Genomic DNA, 11,744 nt, shown 5'->3' with positions numbered 1-11,744 from the left:
GAGACGAACCCTTGGGCTGAGCACCCAGCAAGCCTGTGGGTGCAGTGGCCCAGGCAAAGGGGCTGCCCCCCGCCCCTGGGGTGCACGGGGGCTGCTCCCCAGCTCCTGCTGCATCTGGGGGCTGGAGGAGGTTTACCAACACCCCTACATCACCCGAAAACACCCTATGCCCTTCCCAGGCCCTCTGCTTATGGAAAAGGCTTGGAAACACCCTTCCCCGACTGTTCCCTTCCTTCTGGACACGATGTCCCCTTGCACTGTGCCACAGGCCCTGAAGGCAGCGGCACACGCTGTGCAGCACCCAAAATGAGAGAAGGGCCCCTCCCTTCCCGCTGGCCCTGCGCGCTCTGGCTCTCTGCCCCCGCCGGCCCCCGGGCCCAAGAGCGTTAATCCCGGGGTGCCGCGAGGCTGCCGGGCCAGCGTGGCACCCCAGCCCTCCCCGCCGGCCCCCCAGCAAGGACGCACCTTGCGTGAGGAGGCAAACCACGGGCAGCAGCAGGGGGGAAGCAGGGCCAGGCTCCCCCGGTTCGTCGTTCCCCGCGGCCCGGGGACGAGCCAAGCTCAGCAAGTCCCTGCGGCAAGGACGTGGGTGACGGCAGCCGTGCGGGCAGCGGAGGGGCAATTCTGGCCATCACGGGCTGCCTCCGCTCCCCACAGCCCAGCGGCGCCCCGGGGGTTAACGCGCCGAGCAGGAAGTCGCTAAGAAACGGCTGATTTGTAAAAAAAACCGAGAGCGGTGCTTTCCCGGCCGGGCGGGATGCTGCCGGCCCGGCACCCCCCACCCCGGCATCCCCACACCCTGGCATCCCGGCATTCCCGCATCCCGGCACCCCCGCACCCCGGCACCCCCGCACCCCCGCACCCCGGCATTCCCGCATCCCGGCATCCCCTCACCCCAGCATCCCGGCATTCATGGGGGATGCAAACGTGCCACTGGGAGAAGGGGGGCCTGTGCACCCACATCCTTCCCCCTTGTCCTGGGGCCAGGGCCCGTCTGGGTGGGGAATGGGGATAGGGGTGGGATGGAGCTGGCAATGGGATAGGATGGGGATGGAGAAGGGGCTGGAATTGGGGGTGAGGGTGTGGGTAGGATGAGGATGGGAGTGGGGGTGAGGTGGGATATGGATGGACATGAGATCGGGATGGAAGGGGGAGAGAAAGGGGGTTGGGATGAGGATGCGTCCCTCGTCTCCCACCCTGCTGGGGCAGGCTGAGCTTCCAGTGCTCCCTCCAGCCAGGACCCTGGCTCACCCCAGGGACACGGTGGAGAAAAAGAGTTGGGGGACTTTTTGTGTCAGAGATGGGGGGGTGCACGTGTAGCTGATGCTCAGTGCAGCGTGCACAGGGCAAGCAGCTGCCTGGGAGGACATTTGAGCAGCGCGAGGAGAGCAGAAGGGTCTGGCGTCCACCCAAGGGTCAGGTGTACATGGGGAGACCTGCCCCCCCACCCAGCTCTGCACACTCCTGCTCTCTCCCCACTCTGCCCCGCTGGGCTCTGCATGCCCGGAGTCCATCTGGGAAGACTCAGCCGCAGCCAAAGCAGTCGGCCTTATGCAAGCGTTCCTCCCTGCTCCTCGAACGCCGTGTCCCAGCCCGGCCCAGCCCCGCGGGAGCCTTGCAGATAAACGCGTGGCTGGGATTTTCCACGTAGTCCTCAGAACCCAGTGTCCCCCATGGATCCAGATCAGCTCACGCCCCCAGCCAGCCTGGCGTTAGCCCACCTTGGGCTGCTTGGGAGCATTTGCAGCCCGGGGACCCCTTGGGAAGGGAAAGCCGTGCTACAAAACGGAGGTTCCCACTGGAGAGCAGCATGAGTCGTGTCTGCCAGGCCCGAGCAAGTGGTGGGTCGGTGGAGATCTGAGCACGGTGACCAGGGCTGCCTGGGCTCTGCCTGCAGCAGCCCCCTGAGGACAAGGGCACAAGCGGTGCATTGGCACTGGCACCCCCTCCCCAGCTGGGCAGGAGAGGGGAGAGACGCAGCCTGAGGATGAGCCAACGTCAAGACTGGGGCACGCGGGAATCGTCCCTGAGGGACCCCTGCAGCAGGGCGGATGGGGGGGGCAGAAGGGCTACCCCCCATTTGGGGCTGCACCTGGGCCTGGGAGCTGCACAGGGTTGGGGAGATGCTCAGAGCTGGGGGTCCTGGTCCAGCCTGCCTCCTTCCCTGCAGCTCAGCAGTACCTGCCCTTCTGCCGTGCCTCAGTTTCCCCTCAGCAGCCCTTCATGTCCCCTGGGAAGGGGGTTTCTCCAGGGCAGGGCCAGGCTGAGACCCCAGTGCTCCTACAGAGGGTGCCCAGCTGGGGACAGGGCTGCATGGACCACACGGCAGTCAGGATCAGGCCCCGGACACAGGCCAGGGAAGGGAACTGTTTCCAGGGTGCGTGCGTGCCAGGACCAGGCTCTGTCAGAGCTGCTGGCAAACCTGCCCACCGCGGGCATGCTGCAGCCGTGCCCATCGCCAGCTCTGCCCGCCCATGGGCGCTGGCACCCGTGGGGTGCAGGCAACACCTCCCGAAACGGCACAAGCCGTCCTCGTGGAGAAGCTGTTGCTGCCCCGGCGTGCACTGTGCCGCTGTTGTACAAACACGGGGAGCTGGCCCAGACCTGCGCCCTCCTGCACGCTGCTGGGACGGGACCCAGCAGTGCCCACCTCCAGCCCCATCAGGGTTTCCATCCCCCTGGCAGATCATGGGGCTGTTTCCCTCTCCCAGGTGCCGCCCCCTGTCACCCCACCCCTGCATCCCCGGGAGGATGGAGACCCTCCAGAGCCCAGGCTGCCGCGGAGGGCAGGGGCTGGTGTCGGAGTGGGGACCGTGGGCAGGGGCGCCAGGGTGGGTGCGCCGTGTTCCCCGGCGGTTTGTGGTCCCCGGCACCCTGCCCTGACACCCGGCCACCGGCGCTCGCTGCTGTCAGGAAGTGAAATAAACAGTGGGCAGTCTCCAGGCAGCGGGACCGCAGGCAGCCCCATCGCGCCCGGCGGGCGGCGTGCACCCCGGCTGAGACGGCCACCACCGCCTGCCCTCGGGCATGGCACCCCTCCCTGCTCCCAGGGACTGCTGGGGACGCCTGAAGGGAGCAGGCAGCGCGTTTCTACCTCAGCCAGCTCCTCCTTTCCACCCTCAGGGGTCCACCCTGCATCCTCGTGGACCGCAGGATGAGTTTTCCCGTAGGGAAAAGAAAATATGCCCTGAACACCTACATGGCTTGTGGCTCATGGGTGGCAGCCATGTCCTTGGCTTGGTCAAATGCCATGGCCTGGCGAGATGCTGGGTCCAGCTGTCCCTAAAGGTCCCTCCATGTGGCACAGGGGTGTCGCTTTGTGGAGCTGGCAGCACTGGCCGCCCTTTCATCCCCAGCCAGATGGGGAAAGGGGGGCCCAGAGAGGAGCCATCTGCCCACAGTCCACTGCGGGCCAGCACATGGAGAGCCACGGCTTTGTCCCCGTGGTGAGGTGGCTTTGTGTGCGGGGACAGTCCTCTGGGCAGACGCTTCCCATGGCTGGGACGGTGCTGGGAGCTGTTGTTACACAGCTGCGAAAGGATTTCAGCTTCCCAGACAGAAACAAGGTCCAGCCCCAAGGAACAGCAAGGAAGGAGAGGGAAGGAGATGGCATTTGAGGACTGTGTAAAAGACAAGTGGGAGATGATGTTGAACAACAGTATCAACTACAAAAAGAGCTGAGCAAGGTGGAAACCAGCTGGGTCACACGGGAGGGTGAAAAGACTGCACAAAACACACAAACAACCTGAGCTTCCTCCTGCCGGTCCGTGCCAGAGCCAGTGCGACTGCTGCACAAGGTTAATGGGATCTATTAGAGGCGATAAGGAGGCTGCTAAGCAGTAAAACGTTCCCGAGAAAGTGAACTTCCTCATTCCTGCCAAGAAAGGGAGATTCATTCAGAGCAAACAGCACCATAACAAATAAATCAATTAGAAACAGCAAGTTCTCAAACCCAGACAAACGCCCCAGGGACCCGGAAGGCTTTCGTGTAGGAAGAGCCACGCTCGGAGCAAACACTTCCACCCAGGGGACTGCCACATAATGAATGAGCAGTGGCAGTTTGAGAAGGTGCCAGGGATTAGACAGGATTTAGGGGCCTCGGGGACCTGGCCAATTTGCTTTAATTGATCATTAGAAACAGCATAATCCCCAGGAAAATCAGTGTGGGAAATCCAGGCGTCCAGGCTCCGGGAGGACTTTGCTGGGGCTTACAAGAGGGCACAAGTCACGGAGGGGTTGTCTCCTTCTCAGAAGGGGGCACAGAGGCTCCCGAGCACGTGAAGCTCGGCTTGTCCTGCAATTTCCCCCGAGGGAACCCTGGGGAAGGCTGATGTCTCCATCCTATCCCTCCACGTCCCACTGCCACCCCAAAGCCAGGGCTGCCCGAGCCAGGGGCAGACAGCGGCCGGTGACCTGGGTGTGGGTGTTACTGGGGGGCAGCTCTGCGCCAGGTTTACACCATCCCCACACGCTGCCATGGAAATTTCTCCTGAGCTCAGCACTCAGGTTTCTCTGGCCGGTGTTTGAGGTCTGTCCTGCCAGCCTTCCCAACCCCGTCAATGATTACCCGGGAGGGAGGTTGCCCAAGAGTCACCGGGACTGGAACAGGTCAGGCACGACATCCCTGAACAAACACAAACGGCCCTGGCCAGGGCAGGGTGCCAGCTCCTGCGACAGCCCTTTGCTGACACAGCCGGTGGCATGCGAGGCCACCCCACCACCTGGTCACTTGGCCATCTGCTGCGCTGGGACAGACAAGACACCGCAGAGGAGCCCGTCGCTCCTCCCTGCCCCTGCAGAGCCAACACCCCATGGCGATGGGGGAGATGCTCATCCGGTGGAGGCGGTGGCACGGCGGTGCTGCCCCGTGGCTGTCACCTCCTGCGTGCCATGCGTGTTTGCCGAGGCAGGCGTGGCAGGGAGGAGGGCACCCAGCGGGTGCTCGGGTACCATACAAGGAGAGGAATGCAGCCGCAGGGCACACTCCGCTCCCGCTGCCTGCCCACCACCCTGGCACGGCCCTGGCATTGCCCTGGAAAACTCACGGCCGTTTCCACCCCTTCCCCGGCAGCCCCTGGCTTTGGGAAATGGCCACGGCTCAGCCCTTGCTTAGTCTGGCTCCCAGCATGGTGGGCAGCTCTGCGCCATGGCTGGTCCGTGATCCCAGTCCTGTTCGGGGACCTGGAGGCAGCGGCAAAGGCACCGATAAACCCCGGCAGGGTCAGACAGCTCATCATCCACTGTGAATTGCCTTTCCTATCATCAGCCCTCGTCACCGGGAAATCACCGTTGAGGTCACGTACGGCAGATTCCCAGGGCCCTGTCTGGCGGGGATGGCCCCTGAACCTGTCCGTACTCTCCCCTCAATCATTTTGGTAATTCTTTCATGCCTACAGCAGAAGACGCACTGGAAAGGTTAAAGATAGTCCTTGGCCACCTTTGAGCCAAACACAGCTAAACCTCCTTTCTGAGAGATCCCAGAGGCATGAGACGGGGCTCCTGACCCACCAGGAGCATCCCTGTGATCTGGAGGATGTGAAACATCAGCGTGGTCCCATTTTAAGCAGCAAACTCTAGCACAAGCATCACCGCCTGCCCACAGCCACTGTGCTGCTGCGCCGCCCCACGCTGCTGGGAGAAGCCCACGAGGATGCTTATGGCTGGACGACGCAGGGAGGCAGGAGGGTCTGTGCGTGCTGGAGCCCTTTGGCTGCCCCGACCCCCCCTGCAGCCCCCCAGCACGCTCCCCGCACAGGCTGACTGAGGGGGACGCAGGCGGTGGCCGACACGTCCCCGCTGGGTCGCTGCCACGGGAAGATGCTCCCACGGGTGGGAGGGGAGGCTTGGGGGGGGAGGGAGCTGCCAGGCGCTGGGCCAGGGGCTGCCGCCTTGCCAGCACCCTGTTACTCATTCTCCAGGGGGGAGACCTTTGGACCGTGGAAAGTTCGAGGCTCGGGGAGGGCGGGGGCGAAGGCAGATTCCAGGCTGGGATGCGGCTGCCCAACTGCCTCGGCTGGGTGACCTCCGGCCTGGGGACAGCCCTGTGCCGGGCTCAGGGGAATGCACCACACAGGGGCTGCTGCATCTCCCCCAGCAGCAAAGCCCATGTAGCAGGAGGCCCTTTTTATCTCCCCTGTTCGCTCACATCCCCCCCGGTTTGGGCTGAGCCAAGCAAAGGGCTCAGACCCCCGCAGCCCTTGTGCAGGGTGAGTGGGTGCGAGCACGGGGTGTGCGGAGCCCTGGTGCTGTCTCGGGAAGGCCCGAGCTGGGGTGCCATCCCTTCATGGCATGACGGGGCTCCGTGGAGCACGGCTGGCAGCTTGGGGACCGCTGCAGAGCTCATTCCGGGCAGGAGAGCAGCTGGGCCTCTCCAGGCTGTCTTCACCCCCATGTCCACCCCACACCAGCACTGCCGGCCGGCTCCTGCGCACCCGGCTGAGCTCACACAGCCACGGCAGCAGCCCCTGCCCTGTGCTTGGCAGTGGGGAGGGACCGACGGGCACCGTGGCTGCTTGCTGGCTGCCTCGGCTCCCAGCCGGGACCGGCTTCCTCCCATGGAGGCTCCCAATTAAACCAATTTCTTGGACGGCTCCAGCGATGCAGGAGTTGGAGGCTTTGTAGTTGTGTGGCCCCTCGGGCCACCCCCGGGGTCTCCCTGTCCCCCCAGCGCCCTCCCCATCCTGGGGCAGCACCTGCTCTCTTGTATAACAGGCAGCCCCAATCCCCCGGGGCAGTGCCGCCGCCGGCCCGCTGCTCTCCATGCGCCTTATTGGGAACATATCCCAGCGGGGGCCGAGCGCCGGGGACTGTCCCGGCCTCGCCAGGCAAAAACAAGGCAGCGCCGTGCTGGGATGTGAGCCGGAGGCGCCTCTGAAGCTGCCGCCCGGCCCGGGTCCCGCTGGTGCCAGCCCGCTGTGCCCAGGAGCCGTGGCGCCGAGCAGAGTGGCACATCAAAGCCCCTCTTGCCTCAGCTCCCCACCGCCCCCAGCCCGGCACAAAGAGGGGATTTGGCCGGGGAGTGGCAGGGAAGACAGGGAGGCAGGGCCAGGGTCCCCGCGGGGCTGGGGCTCGGGGACATGCCAGCCCTGGCTGTGCCGGGGAAACGGACATCTTCCTGTGCCAAACAGCCCCTTCCACTTGCCGGAGCTCAGCCCCAGCATATAACCAATAGTCAGAGCAGCTGGGGTGGGGTAGGGACAGGAGCATCCACGTGGGAACGCGGCGGGTGACAGAGCAAGGCTTGCAGGCACAGCCTGTGCTGATGGCTGAGGGCACACGGCGGGCTGAGCTCTTCATGCCAGGGCACAGGAGACATCCCATAAACCCAGGACAGACAGATGGCACGGAGGCAGGGACCTGTGCTGTCTAATGGGAGGATGCTCCGAGGTCAGCAAACTCCTGGGGTGGTGACTGCAGGGAGACAGACCCAAAGGCGTCCCTCGCCGGGTGGGACAGTGCACGGACACATGCCCAGGCCCCTGTGCCAGCCCGTGGCGCCGGGGCAGTGCTGGGGGCAAGAGGGACATGGGCTGGGGCCAGCCAGCAGACAGAGCCCGTTTGTTGGTGGCAGTGCTGCTGCTGGCCCTGGTGTCACTGTGGGAGAGTGCACCGCACACAGCCCTGCAGCCACACGCTCCAGCACACACATGCACGCCCCTCCGGGCACGTGCCTGGCTCTGTGCTCAGGGGGACCAAAGCCTTGTCATCCCCCCGGGCAGCCTCTGGGACAGCTAAAGGTTCCAGAGATGCCAGGGAGCAGGGCGTGAGCCGCTCGGCTGCCTGTGACAGCATTTTGGGAATGCAGGTCCAGAGGCAGATGTGGCGTGGAAGCCCCTGGCGCCGCTGTCGTCCAGAGCCCTGGCACCAGCGCAGCCCAGGGCTGTGGGATGGGAGGCAGCGGGGATCCGGGGATCCAGGGATCCAGGGATCCAGCAGCTGTGCTGCAAACAGCCTGAATGGCAAAACACCGCACAACCGGCCGCCTGCAGCCTCTGGCAGACAGGGTAATTATTGTTATTATTGTTATTACAATAACAATAACAGTAACAATAACAGCTACTGCCTGCTACGCTTGCATCATCGCTGGGATCATCGCCACTATCGTTTCACTTAGAAATTGCCTCCCCGCGGGCAGGAAGCGCAACGGGAAGGGGAACCCCGTGCAGGCGCTTGTCCCACGGTCTGTCCCCTCTCTCCAGGGCACCCACAGCCCGGGACTCCGCTCCACTGCAGGTGCCTTAATGTCTGGCTTGAGCAGGACAGACAGAAGGGGCTGGAGACGGGCTGACAGCCCCAGGGCACCCTGCTGGTCCAGGGCCCGTGCCTCTTCCCCGGGTCGCTCCTGAGCGCCCTGCCAGGAGCTCACCCCGTCCCCAGGGCCCGGCAGGGTGTCATGTGGAGGGCAGCCAGGGCGGGTGTCACCGTCCAGAGCTCTGCCTCTGCCAGGGACGATGCCCCGCTCGTGGGAAGGGACCGCTCGGCTTTCCAGCTCTCCTCCCACCCCAGCAAACGCTGCCGTTAATGGATGGATTATTAGGGAATTAGGGGTCTGTGCGGTAAGCAGGTCTGGTCTGTGGGCTGCTGAGGGATGGGGATTACCCTGGGACAGCGGCTCGGTGCCAGCAGCTCTCCCCCGGCGCCGGTGCTGCCGCGGAGCTGAGCCCCATGAGTGCTGGCGCCCAGCCCGGCTGGCGGCTCTGCTGCCTTCAGGCAGCCGAAGCGGGGATGCTGTACGCCTCTCTCCCTCCATGCCACCTGCCTGACCTCAACCTCCACTCCCAGAGGGGTCCTGCTGCATGGCTGGGGCTCACAGCTCGACTACAGACCGAGATGGGGGTGCCCAGTCTCCTGGTGTGGTGGAGCAGTGCCTGGGGACCAATATCACCCGAAAGCTTACCAGCTGCCCTGGGCAAAGGGAAACAATCCCCAGCTTCCCGTAACTGATCACTCTTCCCTAATTTCCCACTTACGAGAAGCACATGAACACCCAGCACAGGCAGCCCGCACCCAGCAAAGGCCACCCATCCCTCCTGCTCTGCCCCAAGCTGCCTGGTTCCTTTGGGATGCTGTGAGGGATCAAAGCAGCCAGAGCCCGGCGCCAGGAAAGCGCTGGCCGAGCCCCAGGAGCACCCTGGGGCTTTTCTGGCCGGCCCCAGCTCTGCCCTGCTGCGTGCAGCGCAGCCGTGACGGAGCTCACACATCTGCTGAATGCCACCGCGTCGCCGCACAGAGGGGAGGAAGGTCCTTCCCAGCCCAGAGAGCAAATCCCTCCTCTGAGCCGGGCCCGGATTACGCTAAGGGGATTTCTGCAGCAGCAGGGCTGCCCAGGAGCCCTCCCCGCCGCCCTGGGGCTGCAGCGTCATGCCGAGGGACAAGGAGCACGTGTGGGGGGACATGTGAGCACAGAGACCCTGCACCGGGGCCTTGCGTTGGGCATCCCAGCGGTACCCAAATCCCTGAGGCTGTGACCTCTCAGCATTTTTGTATTTGGGAAACAGAGAAGCGACATGTCATTTTAACAGCTCTGACACACCTCTGCCGTGGCAGAGCTGTTAAAATGACACATTGCTTCTGTTTCCCCAGCACAAAAATGCCAGGAGCGACAATGCTCCCCGGATACATCCCAGCCCTGCACAAAATGCGCTTGCTATCAAAAGACAAGCTCTGCTGGAAAGTTTCTATTGAGCTGACCTGCCCGGTCCTGAATCCCATCAGCTCCCAGTCCGCCCCAGCCACCTCTGGCAGCTCCGCTCCCCTCTGAATGCCTGGCACAGAAGCTTTGCGTGCTGGTGAGCCACGGGCAGTGCCAGCGGAGCGGAGCCGGGGCAGGCGGCGTGCGGGACCTGGCTCTGCACACACGCCGGGTGTGATCAGACAGCTGGAGGCTGCTGAGAATAGCACAGCTGCACCACGGGAAAGCTGTAATACTAATTAATCCAGGCACCAGCTTGGGGCCGGGTTAGACCTTCCAGGGCTGGCGGGGAGCGGGCAAGAAGAGAAAATGCCTCTGCAGTGTGTGGGTGCCTTAACCAGCACCTGGGTCCGGCAACCGGTGTGCCCGTCCCTGGGCCCGTCCCTGCCCCACAGCTTGGGGTGACCCACGTCTGCCCAGGGCTGGAAGAACCGTCCCTGCTCCCCTTCCACCAGCCTGGGGTCACTGCAGCTCCCACCCCAGCGGTCAAGAGGGGCCAGGAGCTGGCGGTGGGAAGGTGATGGGATTGCTTCATGTCCCAGAGGTTGCCTTGAGGTCCCCGGCCGTCTGATCCCCCCCAGCCATGGGCCAGCCGCCCGGTGTGCTCATCCCTGCGGCATCTGGGGCAGCCGGGTGCCAGCAGCAGGGCACAGCGCTCTATATAAGTCCAGCACATCTGCTCTCTGCCTGCTGCTCCCACTGCTATGGCAAGTGGGCACCGGGACAAAAATGCCATTCCCTTCCTACCTCCCCAGGGCAGCTGGACTGATGGAGCTGGAAAACTCCTGGGGAAGGCTGGGGAGAGAAACCGAACCCCAAGGCTGGCACGTTGCCCCCGCTCCCAGCCTCTCCCACTGCACCCCGTCGTGGGGATGGGCCCCCTCACTGACAGGATAGCGACTGCCGTGGCTCAGGCAGCTCTGCAGGCTTGCCTTCAGCCTCCTCCTCCTCCTCTCATGAGCCTGCAAGCTGCTTCGGAGCAGCCTGGCTCTGCTCACACCTTCTGCCACCCTCCGTCAGCCCCAGAGCTGGCAGGGCAGCACAGGGCGAGCTCCTCCAGGGCAGCCTCCAGAGATGGGTCCTCAGCACCGGGGTAGGAGCCAGCCCTCGAAAGCATCCCAGCACCCTGAGACCCCCTCATCCCATCCAGATGTCTTGGTTAGAGGTCGTTTGGAAGAGGGGAACACACGTACCCACATGTACCGACCGAGGTCCCTGGCTGGGCTGAGGAAGAAGCTGCAGGTACTTTCCACCCCAAACCACTTCCAAGAGGGATCAGCTCCCAGACACACCAAAACCAGAACATTTTCTTCCTGTTTCAAGCTTAATTTTTGCATCAGGGCTGATTATTTTTAACTGAAGCCGTAAACCTGGAAACAGGCACTGTGCTTCTGCTAACTTTGTTTCTTTTGGGAATTCCCCACTTTTTGGGTCTAAAAGATCCCACAGATGATGCTTGACCGGCGTAAAGGAAGGCTGGTGGGGAGGACCTCTGGGCTGGAAGCTGAGATGTGTTGTGCCCTGTATTTTTAGCAGGTAGAGCTGGATCCCATTCTGGACCCACCCCTCCCTTGCTTTGACCCTCTAAACTTTGCAGCTCCGGATCAACATGCCTCGAGACACCCAACAAACATCCGCTCCCAGCAGGACTGTGCTGCTGAGGAAGAAAGTCTTGCAGAATAGGGCTTATTTTTTTGCCTAAAGCTGGTCTCCTCGGGTGTTTGCCAATATCCATCCTCTCTGTTGTAGCCCTCCCTGGAGAGGGAACATACTTTGAAGCGGCGCCCGCGCCGCAGGGCTGACGCAAGACGCGTGCCCGGGGCTGTGCGTGCGCAGCAGGGCTGGCAGGATGGGGCCACCCTGTCCCCAGGTCTGTGCCCAGCTGGGCACATTGCAGCCGGGCGATGCAGGAGAGCCTCCGGGCACCCGCGCTGTGCCACCGAGTGACTCTTCCTGGACGTGCCCCGGGAGGGGGGCTGCATCCCCCCAGTGCGGGGTCCCGCAAACCCCCAGGGCTGGAGGGGCGCCGCGTCCCTGCTCAGCCGTTTCCGTG

This window comes from Chroicocephalus ridibundus, chromosome 9, assembly GCF_963924245.1.
Source record: "Chroicocephalus ridibundus chromosome 9, bChrRid1.1, whole genome shotgun sequence".
In the NCBI taxonomy this organism is placed as follows: domain Eukaryota; kingdom Metazoa; phylum Chordata; class Aves; order Charadriiformes; family Laridae; genus Chroicocephalus; species Chroicocephalus ridibundus.
Note: the sequence above shows the minus strand (reverse complement) of the source record.